This window comes from Watersipora subatra, chromosome 4 (genome assembly GCF_963576615.1).
Source record: "Watersipora subatra chromosome 4, tzWatSuba1.1, whole genome shotgun sequence".
Classification (NCBI taxonomy): Eukaryota; Metazoa; Bryozoa; class Gymnolaemata; order Cheilostomatida; family Watersiporidae; genus Watersipora; species Watersipora subatra.
Genome location: NC_088711.1, coordinates 49,615,073 through 49,638,656, shown reverse-complemented (window position 1 = coordinate 49,638,656; position 23,584 = coordinate 49,615,073). Strand labels below are relative to the sequence as shown.

The following is a 23,584-nucleotide window of genomic DNA, read 5'->3' as shown; positions in this document are numbered from 1 at the left end:
CAAAATTAAAATTTGGTGATTAAACTCTATTAACTCTATGAAACACGATGTTTTTTTTTGCGTTTTTGTGAACTTCTATTTCCGGCTTATCGTAAGGTTTAATTGCTAAATCACGGTGAGGGTCAATGCTTTCCATTCCTACTTGGAATAATACAATTGTCAATAATACATTGCCAATTCTATTATTCCAAGTAAGAATGGCCTCTACATTATCTCACCGTTCCGTCAGACAAAGACAGTACATTATCTTATTTTTACATTTGTACCAGTATTGAGAAGTAGCAGTATCGTCATATTCAGAGTTTTGATAGTTGCTTGTGGAGCAGTAACTTTTTAAGCACACACTTATATGCAAGAATTGCTATTATTAATTCAAAATATTCCAAACATTTATTTAGTTTTCTCGGTTCATATTAACTGATTATGACCGAATCATCTCTTATCGTAATTGTAGCAAAACAGACTTAATTTAGCTACTACTTGCTAGTTATTTCACATTTACATTTAAACCTTTTTATAGTAGTTTTATATTTTAAAATTCTTTTACCTGCACAAAGGTTTTTGCTCAAGACATGAAATTTAAAAGTTGTTGGACAAAGTTTGAAAACCTTTACAATTGTTTTTATTTTCTCTGTTAATTTATATCTATTACACAAAACACTTTTCTAAAGATATTTGGTTTGAAATTTAGAATGGCAAATGTTGTTATACGTTACATACAAATAATTCTTCTTTTCAAAAACTTTTTATTACCCGGGCTACACTGGGTTCTACAGCTAGTCTATATGTATATTTTTCAAACTTTGTCATCATTGATTGTGTCCAGCTAAAACTATTAAAATCTTGGAATAAAGAATCCACATCGCCGAAGATTTGATCTCAGAACTTCCAATTTGCCAGTCCGACGCCCTACCAATTTAGCCACACAAGCTTGATGTAATCGCTAGGCGATATATGTCGGTATATGGGAGCAAACGGGCTACTGCTTTTAATCAAGACGAAAAATCGTGGCCGTAAGTCACGGAGAGTAGTACTTCTTATTGGTCAGCTTACTCAAATTGTACATTGGAAATGTGCCAATCTGATAGCGAGTGACAGGCAACTCTCATTGTTTATAAGCTGATTTTAATATGCAGACAACAACGGCTAGCCCGGCTAGTTTATAGATAAATTAAAAACTAGACTAACAGGATGTATCTTAAAGGTTGACTTGCAAAAAAGTTTACATTACAGTTATTTGGTATCAAAAGGTTCACCATGTTTTACTCTGCTATGTTGTAGGTTCAAAATATGTGGAAATGTGATTACAAGCTCGTAGAAGATGAAAAACAAACAGTTAATCGCAGCCATCACGAAAACAGCAGTAGGTTGGAACCCCTATCAAAACAGCTCAAGTATGACGTAGTTGAACACGATGTGCTTCTGTTAACACCTTCATGCGACCTCATTCATCAAAATACTTTCACGAATAAACTTCATGCATTCAATGAAAACCATATCTACTGTCTTTAGGCATCTATTTCGTTATCATCGTAATGCTGTCACTTGGAGCACTGATAACTACAAACCTGGCCTTAAAATCAGTTTAATTTTTTTATTCTTAGCTGGAAGGGGCATACCATCATTTGATAAATATGAGGAGCCTGTTGGTCACCTAAGCTGGTCGACAAATGCACATTGTGAAAATTGCTTGCCCCATTTTTTTAGGAAATATGGGTCACATGATAAGATTATGACTAGATGATTCTACAAGGCTGAAAAGAAACTGTTAAGTAGCAAGCATCTACATGTATATTTGATAAGGGCTTTTTGGTAGAACCCAAAGTGTTAGTCCTAAACTAGTGCCCCGAGACGTTTTATATTGTGCCTTTAATTGGCTTTTCATTTCGGGTAATAACACCATGTGTCAAAACAATAACCACGTCGAGTTGAGTACGACATCAAAATAAGGGATTCCAACCTACAGTCGCTTTTTAACTGTTTGTTTTTGAGCTTTATGAGCTTGTAATCACATTTCCACATATTTTGAACCTACCACACAGCAGAGTAAGACATTGTGAACTTTTTGATACCAAATAACTGTAATGTAAATTGTTGAAAGCCAACCTTTAAGATACCAATTACTAATTTTTGTATAACAAACCTGATCTTAACCCTTGCACTGCCATCCGTGTAGGAATTTAGCTTTTGGCCTACTGCCAGCCATTTTACTGAAAATTGCTGATTTTGGAGCAAGATACATACTCATAATTTTTCAATTTTAAACATCGTTGAAGAAAAAATTGTTACAAGTATATTTTATGTTGTTAACTGTTTTAAATGTTTACAAACATCCATATGCAAAAATTGTCAATTTAGCTATACTACATAGCTTGCTAAAGCTACATGTATGTGAAGCTATAATTTTGTGGCTATATTATATAGCTTGCTAAAACTATGTGAAACTATAATTTTGAAAATGCCATCTTGTTGCAACACTAATATTAATTTCATCGTCATCAGAGCTATTGCTTTCATTATTTGTGTAATCACTAAAATCGGAATCGGCCATAATGCCATCAACATAAGCTTTTTAATTTTCTGACTTGGGAGGTACTTGAGGGAGCCAAGTAACAATAAATATTTTGAACATTAAAAATAAAAAATGTGCATTTTTGAGTTGGAAAATCCTAAACAAAGATTCAAAATTGCTTCGCAAACTTAGGCTAACTTTATAGAGTTTCCGAACAATACTGTCAATACCATAAAGGTACTAAAGGTTGTTGGCTATGTTGTCAACGAATAATAAAATTAGGTTACTATGCAATTGCCAGAAAATTCGCGCACTGCAGTCAACCATAGATTTCGCATAAATGTGCGTACGGCAGTGAAAGGGATAAGGAATAATTTTATGCAGCAAACTTCACTTACTTTTAAAGTCAACTAGTTTCACTATATCATATCTTGTGCTATCATATTCTAGCTTATGATAAGACAACTTCTGAACGCTTAAAACAATTTAAGTTTAACACTTTTACACATGCGCTCCAGATAATTCAGGGAAATGTTTACCTATCTGATTCACCTTGGATTCATAGTTCCGCTGGCTTTTTCTGTACTTCCAGTATATACAAGATTAAAAAAATTTTGTCCGTGCGTATACAATTGTTTTCTGTGTATACAATGTGAATATAAATTCATAGCTTCAAGTCCATTAGACTATTCGTTCTTGACGCATAGCAAAACTTGCGAAGGCACTTTTAGCTGACCGAGAACTAAAGAGCGGCTGCTGACAGAACGTTAGTTCTTTTTGTACTTCCACACTTCCGGCTTATGAAACTTTTGCTGCTTTGCGCAGTATACTTTTGATCTTGTAATACTGAAGTTTCGAGTCGATTAAACTTAGTTTTTGAAACTTTGTCAAATTAGCAATGACACTTCCAACCCCCCAAGAAACGAAAAATCCCGCTTAGTCAATTGGATATCTTATCGCCTGGGGAAAGGCATGTTAAAAGATCATCTCTTCTTAAGATCAGCTAACCTTCTGCAGTAGTATTATTACATATATTGTCAAATATATATAATTCTATTGCTTTGCATTCAGTGGTTTGTGTCCTTGTGCAGCAGTAAGGGAAACACACCAGTTTTCCTGACACTATTTGCAATACTTTACTTCCCTTTTTTATTGAGTTTTACTCTTTGCAATACATTACTTCTACTTTTTTCATTTGGTTATAACAGATTCGGAGCTCCAATATGATATTCAGACCACAAAGAATTGCGCTACCTCAAGTACTTTTACAGGCAAGTGGAGTTTGGTAACCGATATAGGGTGAAAAGGCTTGCTCGTGTGTACAAGGTTAGATTTCAAATTGTCAACCGTTGTTTACATATTGTGTAGCCCTACATCTCCCCTTTTACCACAACGACGAGTAGGTACTTACAGCAATTTGTTCACTCGACTGTACTGGTTAGAATCCAACAAAGGAGATAAACAAGAGGGTACCAAGACAATAAACCTGTAACAAAAATACCAACAACTCTAGGATGACGCTCAACAACATAACATAAAGCTATCACACGGCCATTACACTAGTAGACACAGATCCGACAAGCTTGATTTATAAATAACATGGCTCAGAAATTTAGTAATCCAAATTGATGCCATTGCATTGGCTTTCTTTGAACCAAAACAAAATCAAGGGGAGATATATCTCTGGGTCAAACATGCATACCGTGTCCTTAACTTGCTTGCTTTGATACCTAATGATTAATGGAAAATACAATTTTAAACTCGTCTGAACAATTGAACAAAGGGTGAAGACTGCTTGTCTAATTGATATTATATTGATTGTGAATAACAGCCTGAACACAGGCTACTAAGTCGTAAGGTCGTACTACAACCGTATAATGAACTAGTGCACTAAAGTAATTCATAGGAATGCACACAATGTTTATTCATTTGGCAATTTAGCCTAGGTTCCTCACATTTTACAATCTCCATTAACAGAAAAAAATAGGCAACTTTTTAGATACATTTTAAACTAAAATTTTATTTTCAAAAATGATAGTATAAAAGACGTCATGAAGGCGAGTGTATCTCATAGAGACAAGCATATCCCATAGATGCAGGTATATCTCATAGACAAGATTGTATCTCATAAACGCTAGTGTATCTCATAGTACTAACTGCGCTGTAGGCTACATATATTCTGTGAGAGATCCTTCCGGTAACCATAAGTGCCAACAAGTGAAGAGGGATAAGGTTGATAGGAAATACATAGCCTCACCAAAATGACACCTGGCAGCCAAAAACTGATGTGCATTATATACAAGGCAAGTAGTACAAAACTTGGACAAACTAAATGCTATAACATATCAGAGACAACAAGTGCAAAACTCGGACATGAAAAGAAAAGTGTGAGACTCAGTCATACAAATTGTGACATGAACAATCCTATTGAGCTCTCAATGAACTTGCAAACAGCAGCAGTCACTGTAAAACCTATCAAAAATGTTAACACTATCGTCTCAAACTAACAGTGATTTTGACCTTTAGAAAAATCCAGTAAAAGATAAGATGACTCAGTTGAATCATCTAAGGAATATACTTCCTGTCTTTTAAAGTTATCTAATTATAATAACTCGGCTAAATGAAATGTCTCATAATAAATGGCTAACTTAATATAACAATATGAGCTTGACATGAAGGATACTAGAAGTAAAGTAATATAATAGCATAAATAATTAAAGTAGTAATAATTAATAAAGTTAACTAATCATTAATGTTAGGAATAATAAAGTAAAACAAATCTATATCTCTACTATGCGTAATAATGGAAGCGCCCGTCTGACCGTCTGCCTATCGTCTCCAAATTTTGATGTTATGATAAAAGAGAGCATTTGATGAGACTACAACGCGTGACATGCAGCACTCATTTATTGCCTTTAAATATTTCTGAACAACTGCACAACTACTTAATCTCTGTGGTTAACCCATTGAACCCTAACGGCCGCGTTTGCAGTATTACGTAGGGTGCGTCAGAAACCCTAGTGGCCGCAAAACCGGCATTGGCGCGACTCTGTTTACAATTGCTGTTTCTAGGCAACAACGCAAACTAATCTGTTTAATTTTAGCACGAGATGTTAGACCAGAAATTTCGCTTCCACTTCTAACAGTTTTCAAATATCTTTACCTACTTTCTTCGTTTTTAATAACTAATTTTATTAGAACGGTAGGCCATAAACTATTTTGATGCAAATAAAAAATTGTATAATACTAATTATAATTTTCCAGTATATTTTGAGTCATGAAATGATGATGAACAAGTGCTACATGGATATGATGAACAAGTGCTACATGGATATGATGAACAAGTGCTACATGGATATGATGAACAAGTGCTAAATGGATATGATGAACAAGTGCTACATGGATATGATGAACAAGTGCTACATGGATATGATGAACAAGTGCTACATGGATATGATGAACAAGTGCTACATGAATATGATGAACAAGTGCTACATGGATATGATGAACAAGTGCTAAATGGATATGATGAACAAGTGATACATGGATATGATGAACAAGTGCTACATGGATATGATGAACAAGTGCTACATGGATATGATGAACAAGTGCTACATGGATATGATGAACAAGTGCTACATGAATATGATGAACAAGTGCTACATGGATATGATGAACAAGTGCTAAATGGATATGATGAACAAGTGATACATGGATATGATGAACAAGTGCTACATGGATATGATGAACAAGTGATACATGGATATGATGAACAAGTGCTACATGGATATGATGAACAAGTGCTACATGGATATGATGAACAAGTGCTACATGGATATGATGAACAAGTGCTACATGGATATGATGAACAAGTGTTACATGGATATGATGAACAAGTGTTACATGGATATGATGAACAAGTGCTACATGGATATGATGAACAAGTGCTACATGGATATGATGAACAAGTGCTACATGGATATGATGAACAAGTGCTACATGGATATGATGAACAAGTGTTACATGGATATGATGAACAAGTGTTACATGGATATGATGAACAAGTGCTACATGGATATGATGAACAAGTACTACATGGATATGATGAACAAGTGCTACATGGATATGATGAACAAGTGATACATGGATACGATGAACAAGTGCTACATGGATATGATGAACAAGTGCTACATGGATATGATGAACAAGTGATACATGGATATGATGAACAAGTGTTACATGGATATGATGAACAAGTGCTACATGGATATGATGAACAAGTACTACATGGATATGACGAACAAGTACTACATGGATATGATGAACAAGTGCTACATGGATATGATGAACAAGTACTACATGGATATGATGAACAAGTGCTACATGGATATGATGAACAAGTGCTACATGGATATGATGAACAAGTGATACATGGATATGATGAACAAGTGCTACATGGATATGATGAACAAGTGTTACATGGATATGATGAACAAGTGTTACATGGATATGATGAACAAGTGCTACATGGATATGATGAACAAGTGCTACATGGATATGATTAACAAGTGCTACATGGATATGATGAACAAGTGCTACATGGATATGATGAACAAGTGTTACATGGATATGATGAACAAGTGTTACATGGATATGATGAACAAGTGCTACATGGATATGATGAACAAGTACTACATGGATATGATGAACAAGTGCTACATGGATACGATGAACAAGTGATACATGGATACGATGAACAAGTGCTACATGGATATGATGAACAAGTGATACATGGATATGATGAACAAGTGCTACATGGATATGATGAACAAGTGATACATGGATATGATGAACAAGTGCTACATGGATATGATGAACAAGTACTACATGGATATGATGAACAAGTGCTACATGGATACGATGAACAAGTGATACATGGATACGATGAACAAGTGCTACATGGATATGATGAACAAGTGATACATGGATATGATGAACAAGTGCTACATGGATATGATGAAAAAGTGATACATGGATATGATGAACAAGTGATACATGGATATGATGAACAAGTGCTACATGGATATGATGAACAAGTGCTACATGGATATGATGAACAAGTGCTACATGGATATGATGAACAAGTGCTACATGGATATGATGAACAAGTGCTACATGGATATGATGAACAAGTGATACATGGATATGATGAACAAGTGCTACATGGATATGATGAACAAGTGATACATGGATATGATGAACAAGTGCTACATGGATATGATGAACAAGTACTACATGGATATGATGAACAAGTGCTACATGAATACGATGAACAAGTGATACATGGATACGATGAACAAGTGCTACATGGATATGATGAACAAGTGATACATGGATATGATGAACAAGTGCTACATGGATATGATGAACAAGTACTACATGGATATGATGAACAAGTGCTACATGGATATGATGAACAAGTGCTAAATGGATATGATGAACAAGTACTACATGGATATGATGAACAAGTGCTACATGGATATGATGAACAAGTGCTACATGGATATGATGAACAAGTTATACATGGATATGATGAACAAGTGCTACATGGATATGATGAACAAGTGATACATGGATATGATGAACAAGTGATACATGGATACGATGAACAAGTGCTACATGGATACGATGAACAAGTGATACATGGATACGATGAACAAGTGATACATGGATATGATGAACAAGTACTACATGGATATGATGAACAAGTGCTACATGGATATGATGAACAAGTGATACATGGATATGATGAACAAGTGCTACATGGATATGATGAACAAGTACTACATGGATATGATGAACAAGTGCTACATGGATATGATGAACAAGTACTACATGGATATGATGAACAAGTGCTACATGGATATGATGAACAAGTGCTAAATGGATATGATGAACAAGTACTACATGGATATGATAGACAAGTGCTACATGGATATGATGAACAAGTGATACATGGATATGATGAACAAGTGCTACATGGATTCGATGAACAAGTGATACATGGATATGATGAACAAGTGCTACATGGATATGATGAACAAGTGATACATGGATATGATGAACAAGTGCTACATGGATACGATGAACAAGTGATACATGGATACGATGAACAAGTGCTACATGGATATGATGAACAAGTGATACATGGATATGATGAACAAGTGCTACATGGATATGATGAACAAGTACTACATGGATATGATGAACAAGTGCTACATGGATATGATGAACAAGTGCTAAATGGATATGATGAACAAGTGCTACATGGATATGATGAACAAGTGCTACATGGATATGATGAACAAGTGCTACATGGATATGATGAACAAGTGCTAAATGGATATGATGAACAAGTGCTACATGTGTCATGCAAGTGCCAAGTATTATTGGTACTTTGCCAACAAACATTATGCTTATTAGCTAAAGCTTTATACAAGCTAATATATTATAGTACTGTATCATTATAGCTATTAATAATGCTTGTAGCTTTTCACAAAGCTTTTCTATGACCAAACATATAAATACTTGGGTTTTCTGTTATCAAATGAGTTGTCTCTGGAGAGTGCAATAAACCACATTCCTCTAATTTAATACTCTATTTGATTGCTTCTGTGCAGAAACATAACAGAAGCTAATTGGCGACAAGGATTTCTCTTTGGAACAGTTACAAAGAGTTTTGTTCAGATTTTATCATTGATAAAATCATTGATCAATGATAAAATCAGATTTTATCATTGATAAAATCGATACAAAGAGTTCTAGTTTATTACAAGAGTAACTGTTCAAAATTGCACCACTACAATGGCAGAAGTAGCAGACCTGATCAAGCTAATGCAGAAGCAGCAGGAGGACCAGAGACAGCAGCAAGAGGAATACAGACGTCAGCAAGAAGAGCATAGACAACAGCTAGATGAAAGAATGGAGGAGAATAAGAAACTGATGGAGCTACTACTACAAAACCTACAACGGAAACAAGAAACAGCTGCAACCGCTGTTCCAGCCTTCCCAGGTTTTGACCCAACAGCAGAGCTACTAACAGATTACATAGACAGATTCAACACCTTCATTGCAGCAAATTCTATTCATCAAGACAAGATTGCTGGCACTTTTCTCACCAACCAACAGCCTACACTCTATAAGCAGCTTAGTAATATGGCAGCTCAGCTTTCAACACCCAAGCAGATCAACGACCTCGACATGGATGAAATACTGGAATTTCTCAAAGACCAGTATGACCCTAAGCGCTTCATTGTTAGAGAGCGTTACAAGTATTGGAGTGACATGCAGAGGAAACCTGGAGAAACTATTCAAGAGTTAGCTGCCAGAATTCGTCAAGATGCAACTACATGTGCCTTCATAGACATTACAGATCCATTAGATGAGGCTCTCAGAACAAGATTTATCTGCTCTGTAAACAATGAAGCAGTTCTCAAATCTCTCTTCAAGGTCAAGGACAATGAACTCAACTTCAACAAAGCTATACAGGTAGCACAGGAAATAGAAGAAGCAGCTAAAGTTGCCAAAGAGACAGTTTATGGAAACTCGTCTAAAGTCAACAAGGTTGCTCAACAGAAATCAAGATACAAACCACTCCAGAAAAACAACTCTACACCTGACAAGCAGAAGGAAGGAAAGCTATGCTACAGATGTGACCGAACTAACCATACAGCGGATGACTGCAGATTCAAAGCAGCCACCTGCAACTTTTGTTCTAAACAAGGTCACATAGAAAGAGCATGCAAGAAAAAGAAATCATCTGCAGCAGGAAAACCAGTAAAGATGATAGAATGCACATCAACCAAGATGGTGAAACTTGCTGAAAACATCAAACTGGAGGGAGACAACTTCACACTTGAACTGGACACTGGAGCTTGTGACAACTTCATCTGTAAATCAATATGGGAGAATCTAGGAAAGCCAAACCTAAAACCTACTACAGTTAACTACAAATCAGCCTCAGGACATCTCATAGAGACACTTGGCAGATGTGAGCTAACTGCCCAATTGGATGCACAGAAAGAAGTCAGACTACCATTTGTGATTAGTGCTGTACAAGATCTCAACCTACTAGGAAGAACTGCTATACAGCAACTAGGCATCTCTATTGATGACAAGCTACAACAGAACCTTGTATCAACAATCACAGAGAACCAGCCAGATGGGAGGTTACAAATCAAGTGTAAGGAGATGTGCAAAGAATTTCCAGAAATATTCAAAGACGAGCTAGGATGTCTCAAGAACTTTGAACTAGAGATAAACTTCAAACCTTCAACAAAGCCAGTCTTCTGCCGACCCAGACCAGTTCCTATTGCCTTGACAGAAGAGCTCAACCAAGCATACGAAGCAGGTGTAGCTAAAGGCATATGGGGACCAACTCAATTCAACCAGTATGGAACACCATTTGTACCTGTACGCAAATCTACAACAGGTCAAGCTGCAGGGAAGATCAGAGTATGTGGAGACTACTCCAAGACTATCAATAATCAGCTAGAAACACATAGGAAACCTATCCCACTACCAGAAGATCTAATCAGAAAACTAGGTGGAGGCTATTGCTACACAAAGATTGATTTAGCAGATGCCTACAATCAAATATTGTTGGCACCAGAAAATCAACACACCGAGGAGTACTACTACAGAAGAGGTTGCCCTTTGGCATAAGCTCAGCACCAGGGTATTTTCAAGAAATCATGGAGCAACTGACACAAGACCTCCCAGGAGTAGCAGTATACCTAGATGATATACTAGTGAGTGGAGCCAATGCAGAGAGCCATCTACAAAACTTACGTCGACTTCTTCAAAGATTAGAAGAAAGAGGGCTCAGATGTAGAAAAGACAAGTGCTGTTTTGTTCAACCGACAGTAGAGTATCTGGGACACAAACTCACTTCAAAGGGAATCACTAAAGGAAAGAAGGCAGATGCAGTACAACAGATGCCAGTCCCAACAGACTTAACTCAGCTAAGATCTTTCTTAGGAGCTACACAATTCTACAGCAAGTTCATACCCAATCTGTCACAACTCACAGGACCATTGCATAAACTGACACGCAAAGGAGAGACCTGGAAGTGGGGCACTGAACAAGAAAATAGCTTCAACAAACTGAAAGATATGCTATCAACTGATAGTGTCTTAGCACACTTCAACGCAGATCATGACATTGGAATCTCATGTGATGCTTCAGAAACTGGACTGGGAGCTGTACTATTTCATCGTTATCCTGATGGAAGTGAGAGACCAATAGCCAATGTTTCAAAAACACTGACCAGCACACAGAGGAAATATGGACAAATACAAAAAGAAGCTCTCTCAATCATATTTGCTCTAAAGAAGTATCACCAGTACCTGTATGGTCGACGGTTTATCTTGGTAACTGACCACAGACCTCTTCTCACACTTCTAGGACCTACCAAAGGAGTTCCAGCTCTAGCAGCCAACAGACTAGCAAGATGGGCACTGGTACTAAATCAGTATGACTACACCATAGAATACAGATCTACCCAGCATCATCAAAATGCAGATGTCCTCTCAAGACTGCCAGTTGGACCTGATAAAGAGTTTGATGCAAGAGAAGATGAGGATGATGTTGATACAGTATGCACTATTCACACTATTGGACAACAGCTCAACTCTACAGTCTACAATGTTCTAGCAAAGGAGACAAAGAAAGACCCAACACTAGCCACAGTAATGCGCTACACAGCAGAAGGATGGCCTGGTAACAAAGAGATGAAGGAGACTCAGCTGTCACTCTTCCACAAGATCTCAGATTCACTTTCTATCACTGAAGGTTGTCTTCTATATGGCAACAGAGTAGTCATTCCTGTCAAGTTACAACAGGAAGTATTAAAGATCCTTCAACTTGGACACTTTGGAATGGAAAGAATGAAGAAGCTAGCTCGAACTGCTGTCTATTGGCCTCGCATTGACTCTGATATAGAGGAGACAAGCCGACAGTGCACTGCCTGTGCGGAACACCAGAAGCTTCCACAGAAGTATCCTATACATCCCTGGATGCTACCTGAGAAGCCATGGAGTCGTCTTCACTTAGATCATGCAGTAAACTTCATGGGCAGCCAATGGCTAGTGATGATAGATGCCTACTCAAAGTATCCATGCATACACAGGACTTCATCTACTTCTACCAGAGCTACCACAGACATCTTAGAGGAGATATTCGCACACTTTGGATACCCTCACGCCATAGTCACTGACAATGCTACCAGCTTCACCTCAGGAGAGTTTCAGCAGTGGTGTCAAGAGAGAAGCATTGTTCACCTCACTGGAGCACCCTACCATCCAGCTACAAATGGCGCAGCTGAAAGACTAGTACAATCCTTCAAACAAGCCATGAAGAAATCGTCACTCCCACCTAAATCTGCACTACAACAGTTCCTGATGCACTATAGAAGGACACCACTTCCTACAGGATACTCTCCCAGTCAGCTGCTGAATGGAAGACAGATGAGATGCAAGATTGACACCCTATTGCCATCACCCGCACACATAGCACAGTTTCATCAATCCAGAGAAGTCAACCGATCTGCAGAAAAGACAGTTAGCAAGATACACAGCTACAATCTTGGAGCACCATGCTATGCCTTGTATCATGGACCTAGACACAACAGACAACCTAGATGGGTTCCAGCCATTGTTACTAAGATATATGGAACTCGTAGTCTCAATGTCAAAGTGGTACCAAAGGTGTTGCAGGTTCGTATGCATATATTTGTCTGTAAGGCTTGACTGACTAACAATAACTGATTGAGTACCAAGGTACAAGAATTTATCATGCAGAAATAGACGTTGTACAAACATTATTATCTGCCGCAAATGGTCCATTGTAAGCAGGTATATAAACATTGCAGCAATATGGATGTAATAATAGCCCACAAAAATGACACTAATAAAAACACATTCAAAGCTATACAATAGGGATAATGGGATTCCAATAAGGCATAATACAGGTGTCTGCAAAAACCCTTATATTATTACAAAACCTGTGACACCTCCTTTCCCATAAATTCAAGCAGTGAAGCAATGGTTATAATATGCGTGATTACTAATACACATATAGCAAGCTATTTAGAGGTTCATACGACAAGCAGGCAGCCAATTTTAATACAAAATATAGTCTTTAAATTTTCCAGGTTTCCGTAGAGTACGACCTGACCTAGATTGTGGCACTGTCACCACCCCAGAAGGCTCCAAAGTGCAGGGGGCTGCTGGCAAAGCATGAGTTTGAATGTTAACATTCTGATTTGGCACAGAACTAGGAGTTGTGTGTGCATGTACCTTAGTTCCAGCTGCTGGCACAGCACTGGGCAGCGACTTGCTAAATATTTTAGTTGGATGTTCAACACTACCTAACCTGATATCCTTCCTGTTCCTACGAAATATCTGTCCACCCTCTACCTCAATTGCGTATGATCTCTCACCTACCACCTCTACAACTACCCCTGGTATCCATTTGCCTTGAGCAGTTTTGAAGTAAACCTGCTGGCCTAGTTTGATGGTTGTTTTGCTTGGTCCACTGTGCCTATCATGGTGGTATTTTGACTGACACTGCCGAGCTGCCAACTTTTTGCGCACATCAACCAAGTCATAGCCTATAACCTTGTAACTATCAACAGATTCTGGCATTCTTTCGCGCAGCTTACGGCCTTGCAACAACACAGCTGGAGAGGGCAACTCCTTGCTGATAGGAGTATTTCTAAGTGCAGTTAAGCCTGGATACCAACTCTTGCCCTCAGCCTGACATCTAGTCATCATAGCTTTCACTGTGCCTACTACTCTCTCCACTTGCCCATTTCCTGAAGGATGGAGAGGTGAACTGGATTTGTGCTCAATGCTATTTCCCTTGCAGAATTCTGAAAATGCCCTAGAACTGAACTGTGGCCCATTGTCTGAAACAATTTGTGCAGGTGTGCCAAAATCACTAAATATTTGTTGCAGTGCCAAGATAACAGTTTTGCTTGACATGTTTCTAGCTAATTGCTTTATTATTGGCCACTTACTCAGATAGTCAACAGCTAGCAGATAGTCTGCTCCATTCAAGTGGAATATGTCAATACCTATTGCCTCGAATGGATAGTCTGGCACTGAGAATGGTATCAAAGGCTCTTTTTTCTCATTCCTCTCAGCCTGGCGACATGGTTCGCATGACATGCATTTCTCTTCTATCCTACGTCTCAAACCAGGCCAAAACACTGATTGTGATGCCCGCTGCACTGTTTTTGTTGTACCCTGGTGAGCTGTGTGCAATGACTCCACAACCTCGTCGCGCAATGCAACAGGTATGATCAACCTTGAACCATAGAAAACCACACCATCAAGAGTAGACAAGTTGTGTCTCAAGTTCCAGTAAGGCATTGCCATTGCAGCGCAACTTTTCTTGCATGTAGGCCATCCATTTTCTACGTAGCGCTTAACCACTGCTAATTCCTTGTCACTACTTGTAGCGCGTTGATACTTGCTCATCACATCAGCTGATCTAATTACTACTTCACAAACAGACAATAATGGATCAACCTGTAGGTCATCATGGAGGTCAGTGCCCTCGCGGCAAGCTCTAGACAGAGTATCTGCCAACACCATTTCTGCCCCTGGCTTGTACTTTAACTCGACAGTAAGTGGATACGATAACAACTGTAGGCGCATAGCAGAAGTCTGGGAGACAAGCCATTGATATCTTTCTTCAGCAATCCAATGAGTGGAAGATGGTCAGTCTCTACCACTACTTTTTCACGTCCCCAACAATAATATTTGAACCTGCTGCAAGCAAAAACAATAGCCAAAAGCTCTTTTTCAATTTGGCTGTAACGCTGCTGACAATCAGTCAAAGACTTAGCTGCAAATTCTATTGGCCTCCCGTCCTGCATTAGAACGGCACCTAGGCTATGAGAAGAACTGTCTGCTGACAACACTATGGGCTTAGACTCATCATAAAATGCCAGTGTTGGTGCTGCACTTATGAGCTCTTTGATTTGGTTGAATGATTTCAATTGTGGGGATTCCCAAATGAATTGTGCATGTTTCTTGCTGATCTCTCTCAAGGGGTGTGTGTGTTCGGACAAGTTTGGAATGAATTTTGACAAGTAGCCAACAAATCCCAAAAACCTTTGCACTGCTTTCTTATCTTCTGGCACAGTCATGTTTTTTACTGCTTCGACTTTTGACTTACATGCTCGCACCCCCTCAGCAGTTAGATTGTGGCCCAAATATTGAATAGACTGTTTCAACAAGACACATTTTTCTGCATTCAATGTAATGCCTAGCCGCATACATCTCTCTAGCACTTTCCTAAGCCTTACGTTGTGCTCATCTACTGTTGCAGCATGTTCAAGAATGTCATCAATGTAAATTTCCACCCCTTCAAGACCCGACAATGCATCTGCCATGCGCTGATGGAATAACTCAGGTGCATTGCTTACACCCATGGGTAGCCTTACATATCTATACTTGCCAAATGGAGTGACAAAGCTAGTCAATTTTGAGGAATCATGATCTAGTTGTATCTGATGGAACCCCTGCTTAGCGTCTAAAGTGCTAAAGTACTTGGACCCTGAGATCCTGGCAAATATTTCCGTGTTGGTGGGAATTGAACATTGAGTTCTAATTAACTGGCTATTCAAATACTGTGGGTCTAAGCATATTCTGATGTTACCATTCGGTTTATTCACTATTACCAATGGTGTCAGCCACTGTGAGGGCTCGTGATCACGAACTATGACACCAGAATTCTCAAGTTTTGTTAGCTCTGTTTTTAATTTCTGTCGCATGTGGTGAGGCACTTGTCGAGGGGGCACTGCTTTTGGTTCTGCTGTTTGTTTCAACTCTAATTTTGCTGGTTTCTCAAAACATCCCAAACCTTCAAAAACTGCAGGAAACTCTGATACCATGTCAGAAATAGCAATGGCATCAGGCTTGGAAGCTTGCGCAATTTTTGCTATGCTAGGTATTAGTCCAAGTGCTCTGACAGCAGGTAACCCTAGCAGAGTTGTGTCCCTAGTCTCAGTGATATAGAATGTTGTTTCTGTGCTTAAACCATTTTCAGGAATTTCAACACTCAACTCAGCCTTGCCAACAACTGGTATAGCCCGCCCCGAGAAACCCACTAATGTAGCTCCAGTTCTAACAACCCGTGTCAAGCCTAACTCTAAAAACATTTGTTTGGGCATCACACTAACTTGGGCACCTGTGTCAACCTGAACATCAATAGGCTTGCCATGAACCTTCACATTAATTAGCCACTTATTGTCTGACTGATTAGTACTTACTGGTCTAGCATGGTTAGTAGGACTATCTACAGCATGCACGTAGAAAGTTTCACTTACGTCTCCGTCGCACAGGCTTTCTTTGGAAGCTACCGAAAGTTCGTTTACACGTTTCTTGTGAGATGATGCGATGGAGCCCTGCTGTTTAGATTTGCATACCTTGGCAAAATGTCCCCGGCGTTTACAGTTCATGCATTCTTTGCCATATGCAGGGCATCTTCCTCGGTCGTGAGATGATCCGCAGTATTTACATCCATGAATATATTGAGGATTGTTACTGTGTCTGTTTATAGTCGTCGAGTTTCTTCCTGATGTCGTTGGGTGAGATTGCGTTTTGGCATGTGAATGATGTGATGTTCTTTTGTGAAAGCGAACGTGGGTAGTTAGTACAGTAGCTTTGTCGCCATCTATTTCCGCTTTTTGGTTCTCCAGAATTATTTCCTTAGTGCGAAGTTGTTGCTTGATTTCCTCGAGTGTAACGTCGGGATTGATCTGTAAATCTCGGGCTAGTGCTTTGTCTCTCATTCCGGCAAGTAAGCGAGTGCGCAGCATGTCATTTCTCTGGTCGTCATTCCAGCTGCACTTAGAGGCTAGCTCATGTAAGTTTCTAATAAACTGTTCGTTGGTTTCTCCGGCAAGTTGAAGACGTGACCCAAAGAGAACAGCGTAGTGCAAGTGGTTGCTTCTAGGATTGAAGTAATTATCGAACCCTTCTAAAGTTCTGAGGTATAATGTTTCTTCTGCATTTTCGGCTTCAATTCCTGCTGCTTCGTCTGCTTCTCTAGGTGGTCTAATCTGGATTTGATCTGCTATAGCTTCAGCCTCTTCTCCCATGGCAAATATCAGCGTGTCAACTTGTCTCTGTGCTGATCTCTCGCATAGCCCTGAAGCGCTTCTGTATCTTTCGAAACGCTTCCTCCAGTCCGGCCAAGCCTTTTGAGAGCTGCTGAAATCTAGCTCCGCTGGTGGTTTCAATGAACTCATTTTGTTTGTGAAGTTTCTGTGAAGTCTATTTTCTTTGTTAAATCCTGCCTACGACGCCATGTTGCAGGTTCGTATGCATATATTTGTCTGTAAGGCTTGACTGACTAACAATAACTGATTGAGTACCAAGGTACAAGAATTTATCATGCAGAAATAGACGTTGTACAAACATTATTATCTGCCGCAAATGGTCCATTGTAAGCAGGTATATAAACATTGCAGCAATATGGATGTAATAATAGCCCACAAAAATGACACTAATAAAAACACATTCAAAGCTATACAATAGGGATAATGGGATTCCAATAAGGCATAATACAGGTGTCTGCAAAAACCCTTATATTATTACAAAACCTGTGACCTACTTGGAGAAGACATGTTGAACAACTCAGACCAAGATACTCAACAGAAGAAGATCAAGACCCTGGAGATAAACCTGATATAACAGAGGAGACAAAACTGCAACTACCAGCCCCTACAACTGTAACAGAGCAACCTCCGTCTAGAAGAAGACCACGCAACCTTCGTCTACCTGATGGAGATGAGTATAGCAGAGACAAACCCCGAAGGTCTAAGAGAACCAGAAAGAACCTTTAGCTTAGTGAGGAGGTGTCATGCAAGTGCCAAGTATTATTGGTACTTTGCCAACAAACATTATGCTTATTAGCTAAAGCTTTATACAAGCTAATATATTATAGTACTGTCTCATTATAGCTATTAATAATGCTTGTAGCTTTTCACAAAGCTTTTCTATGACCAAACATATAAATACTTGGGTTTTCTGTTATCAAATGAGTTGTCTCTGGAGAGTGCAATAAACCACATTCCTCTAATTTAATACTCTATTTGATTGCTTCTGTGCAGAAACATAACAACATGGATATGATGAACAAGTGCTACATGAATATGATGAACAAGTGCTACATGGATATGATGAACAAGTGCTACATGGATATGATGAACAAGTGCTACATGGATATGATGAACAAGTACTACATGGATATGATGAACAAGTACTACATGGATATGATGAACAAGTGCTACATGGATATGATGAACAAGTGCTACATGGATATGATGAACAAGTACTACATGGATATGATGAACAAGTGCTACATGGATATGATGAACAAGTGATACATGGATATGATGAACAAGTGCTACATGGATATGATGAACAAGTGATACATGGATATGATGAACAAGTGCTACATGGATATGATGAACAAGTACTACATGGATATGATGAACAAGTACTACATGGATATGATGAACAAGTGCTACATGGATATGATGAACAAGTGCTACATGGATATGATGAACAAGTGATACATGGATATGATGAACAAGTGCTACATGGATATGATGAACAAGTGCTACATGGATATGATGAACAAGTGCTACATGGATATGATGAACAAGTGCTACATGGAGATGATGAACAAGTGATACATGGATATGATGAACAAGTGCTACATGGATATGATGAACAAGTACTACATGGATATGATGAACAAGTGCTACATGGATATGATGAACAAGTGCTACATGGATATGATGAACAAGTACTACATGGATATGATGAACAAGTGCTACATGGATATGATGAACAAGTGATACATGGATATGATGAACAAGTGCTACATGGATATGATGAACAAGTGATACATGGATATGATGAACAAGTGCTACATGGATATGATGAACAAGTACTACATGGATATGATGAACAATTGCTACATGGATATGATGAACAAGTGATACATGGATATGATGAACAAGTGCTACATGGATATGATGAACAAGTGCTACATAGATATGATGAACAAGTGATACATGGATATGATGAACAAGTGCTACATGGATATGATGAACAAGTACTACATGGATATGATGAACAAGTGATACATGGATATGATGAACAAGTACTACATGGATATGATGAACAAGTGCTACATGGATACGATGAACAAGTGCTAAATGGATATGATGAACAAGTACTACATGGATATGATGAACAAGTGATACATGGATATGATGAACAAGTGATACATGGATATGATGAACAAGTGCTACATGGATATGATGAACAAGTGCTACATGGATATGATGAACAAGTGCTACATGGATATGATGAACAAGTACTACATGGATATGATGAACAAGTGCTACATGAATATGATGAACAAGTGCTACATGGATATGATGAACAAGTACTACATGGATATGATGAACAAGTGCTACATGGATATGATGAACAAGTGATACATGGATATGATGAACAAGTACTACATGGATATGATGAACAAGTGCTACATGGTTATGATGAACAAGTGCTACATGGATATGATGAACAAGTGCTACATGGATATGATGAGCAAGTGATACATGGATATGATGAACAAGTGCTACATGGATATGATGAACAAGTACTACATGGATATGATGAACAAGTGCTACATGGATATGATGAACAAGTGATACATGGATATGATGAACAAGTACTACATGGATATGATGAACAAGTACTACATGGATATGATGAACAAGTGCTACATGGATATGATGAACAAGTGATACATGGATATGATGAGCAAGTGCTACATGGATATGATGAACAAGTGCTACATGGATATGATGAACAAGTGCTACATGGATATGATGAACAAGTGCTACATGGATATGATGAGCAAGTGATACATGGATATGATGAACAAGTGCTACATGAATCTGATGGACAAGTGCTACATGGATATGATGAACAAGTGCTACATGGATATGATGAACAAGTGCTACATGGATATGATGAACAAGTGCTACATGGATATGATGAGCAAGTGATACATGGATATGATGAACAAGTGCTACATGGATATGATGAACAAGTACTACATGGATATGATGAACAAGTGCTACATGGATATGATGAACAAGTGCTACATGGATATGATGAGCAAGTGATACATGGATATGATGAACAAGTGCTACATGGATATGATGAACAAGTACTACATGGATATGATGAACAAGTGCTACATGGATATGATGAACAAGTGATACATGGATATGATGAACAAGTACTACATGGATATGATGAACAAGTGCTACATGGATATGATGAACAAGTGATACATGGATATGATGAACAAGTGATACATGGATATGATGAACAAGTGCTACATGGATATGATGAACAAGTGCTACATGGATATGATGAACAAGTGCTACATGGATATGATGAACAAGTGCTACATGGATATGATGAGCAAGTGATACATGGATATGATGAACAAGTGATACATGGATATGATGAACAAGTGCTACATGAATATGATGAACAAGTGCTACATGGATATGATGAACAAGTACTACATGGATATGATGAACAAGTGCTACATGGATATGATGAACAAGTGCTACATGGATATGATGAACAAGTGCTACATGGATATGATGAACAAGTGCTACATGGATATGATGAACAAGTGCTACATGGATATGATGAACAAGTGCTACATGGATATGATGAGCAAGTGATACATGGATATGATGAACAAGTGCTACATGGATATGATGAACAAGTACTACATGGATATGATGAACAAGTGCTACATGGATATGATGAACAAGTGATACATGGATATGATGAACAAGTGCTACATGGATATGATGAACAAGTGCTACATGGATATGATGCTGCAGTAAATGTTTCTACGAGTTTTATAAAATCGTACAAACTTTTATAGCTTTAGCCCGAATAATGGTGAAGCACCTTTTTTCTGTTTGATGACATTTGCTGTGGGTTGCCCAACTTTGTCACCAGTGCTTTACCAAATATTATTGTATTATGAGCACGTTTATATAAATTTAATGAAAGTTTAAAAACTTAGGATCGTTGGACAGATTACCCAGGGTTACTGACACGCATTCCCAAAAACAGCCAGGGTTCAAAGGGTTAATCGACACACCTGATGATTTCTGATGCTACGTAGACTGCCAGGGTACTAGTATATATAATAATAAAGTTAAGCTGGATAATCGTATACGCCATTTTTTATCATAATTGCGGCAAGAGAGGCAGAGTACGATGCGAAAACTTTAAATAAATTATTTACGTTATGTGGATTTCACATTATAGGAGGTATACGTAATAAGAGTGTCTACTGTACTTATATTACTGTGTTAGGATATGTTACAACAATTCGTGTATTGATCAATATTTAAACATCCACTATTTAAAAATCTATTATTTAACTATTTTTCTAATTATTGTAAAATAACTATATATAAATTATAATTGTCATGTGAGACTAGCATAAACTCATACCAGCTATAACTGTCATATGCAAAGTTAGAGCTAAAACTAACATTAGTTACCAATTCCAAGTTTTATAGGAATTATTGACAGGCAGTGCAGGTGGGTTAAAATGTAACCTGACAGGTTGTTACAACAATCCATGTATTGATCGGTATTTAAACACCCAATATGTAAACATCCACTATCACTAAATAAACATACATTATAACAAAATAAACATAACTAAACAAAATGTGTGAACATACCTAATACATGGGAGTGAGAACATAATGTCTTACCTAAAGGCTAGCTGAGAGATGAATAAATGTAAAAGGGAAACTACTAACCATGTAAAAGTAGGGGATAGAGCAAATAGCAGCCCAAAAGATCGAACCAGTTTTGACAGCTTTAATCCAGAGGTAGTAGGTTAGGAACATGCAGAATATGGCGATTCCTTCGTTGTCATAGGAACCAGCGACTGACCTGCTGATATAGCCTGGTACTATGGAGATGAAGGTAGCAGCCACCGACCCTGCTGATTGATCCTGCATGAAGTCAAAAAGTCATTTCCAATTTGTTCCTTTTACTAAACTCTAGTTATGATTTATACATAATGCCAAGTTATGATGATGCCTCATTCTGAACTTTGACCTCTCCCATATACTTGCACTATCACTTTGTAGTCACTATGTAGCTAATATGCTGTAGTTAGAAAGTTCCATAGAGTTCATGTAACACATAAGGTTGAGGTATATAAGATTATGTGATGCATACAGTAACTGTATAATTATTGTAAAATAACTACATATAAATTATAATTGTCATGTGATACTAGCATAAACTCATACCAGCTATAACTGTCATGTAACAAGTTAAAACTTAAACTAAAATCGGTTACCAACTCTAATCTTTATAGGAATTATTGACAGGCAGTGCAGGTAGGTTGAGATGTAACACGACAGGAATATAAACTAAGACTAGCTAAGTGAACAATAAATCAAAGTTGAATGATTATTTCCTTTTTTGCCACTTCAAGTCAGCTGAGATATGTACAACCCTTATATATGTATTTGTTGCTTAGGAACACACATTTAACCTTCATGATCTCAGCAAGCTAGCCAGCCATTAACGCCTTCAAATATGCACGAAGAAGAACTGCAACAAACCCTGAGCTCCTTGGTAAGAAGGTATGTAACAAGGGTAGTGAGGCTCGAGAAAAATGGAGCCAGGAAAACGCAGATGTTTCTGATGTCAAATTCCATGTTAAAATAGTGCAAACTTTGAACAAAGCAACTAATGTGACCATCAAACCTGTAGACCAATAGAAATACAGCAGACTTTACCTAAAGAGCCTTTAATTTTTATCTATAACAATAACACATATAATGCCAGTTATATATACTTTTTCTGCCACTTGTTAAAAAAATTGATCTGTAAAATGCTGTGAAAGCCG

General features: G+C 38.0%; 1 pseudogene; it reads right to left on the bottom strand.

The window, feature by feature from the left end:
* Nucleotides 1-22,623, bottom strand: part of LOC137395051 (dolichyl-diphosphooligosaccharide--protein glycosyltransferase subunit STT3A-like) — a 349,554-nt pseudogene extending 326,931 nt beyond the window's left edge.
* Nucleotides 22,624-23,584: the final 961 nt, after the last annotated feature.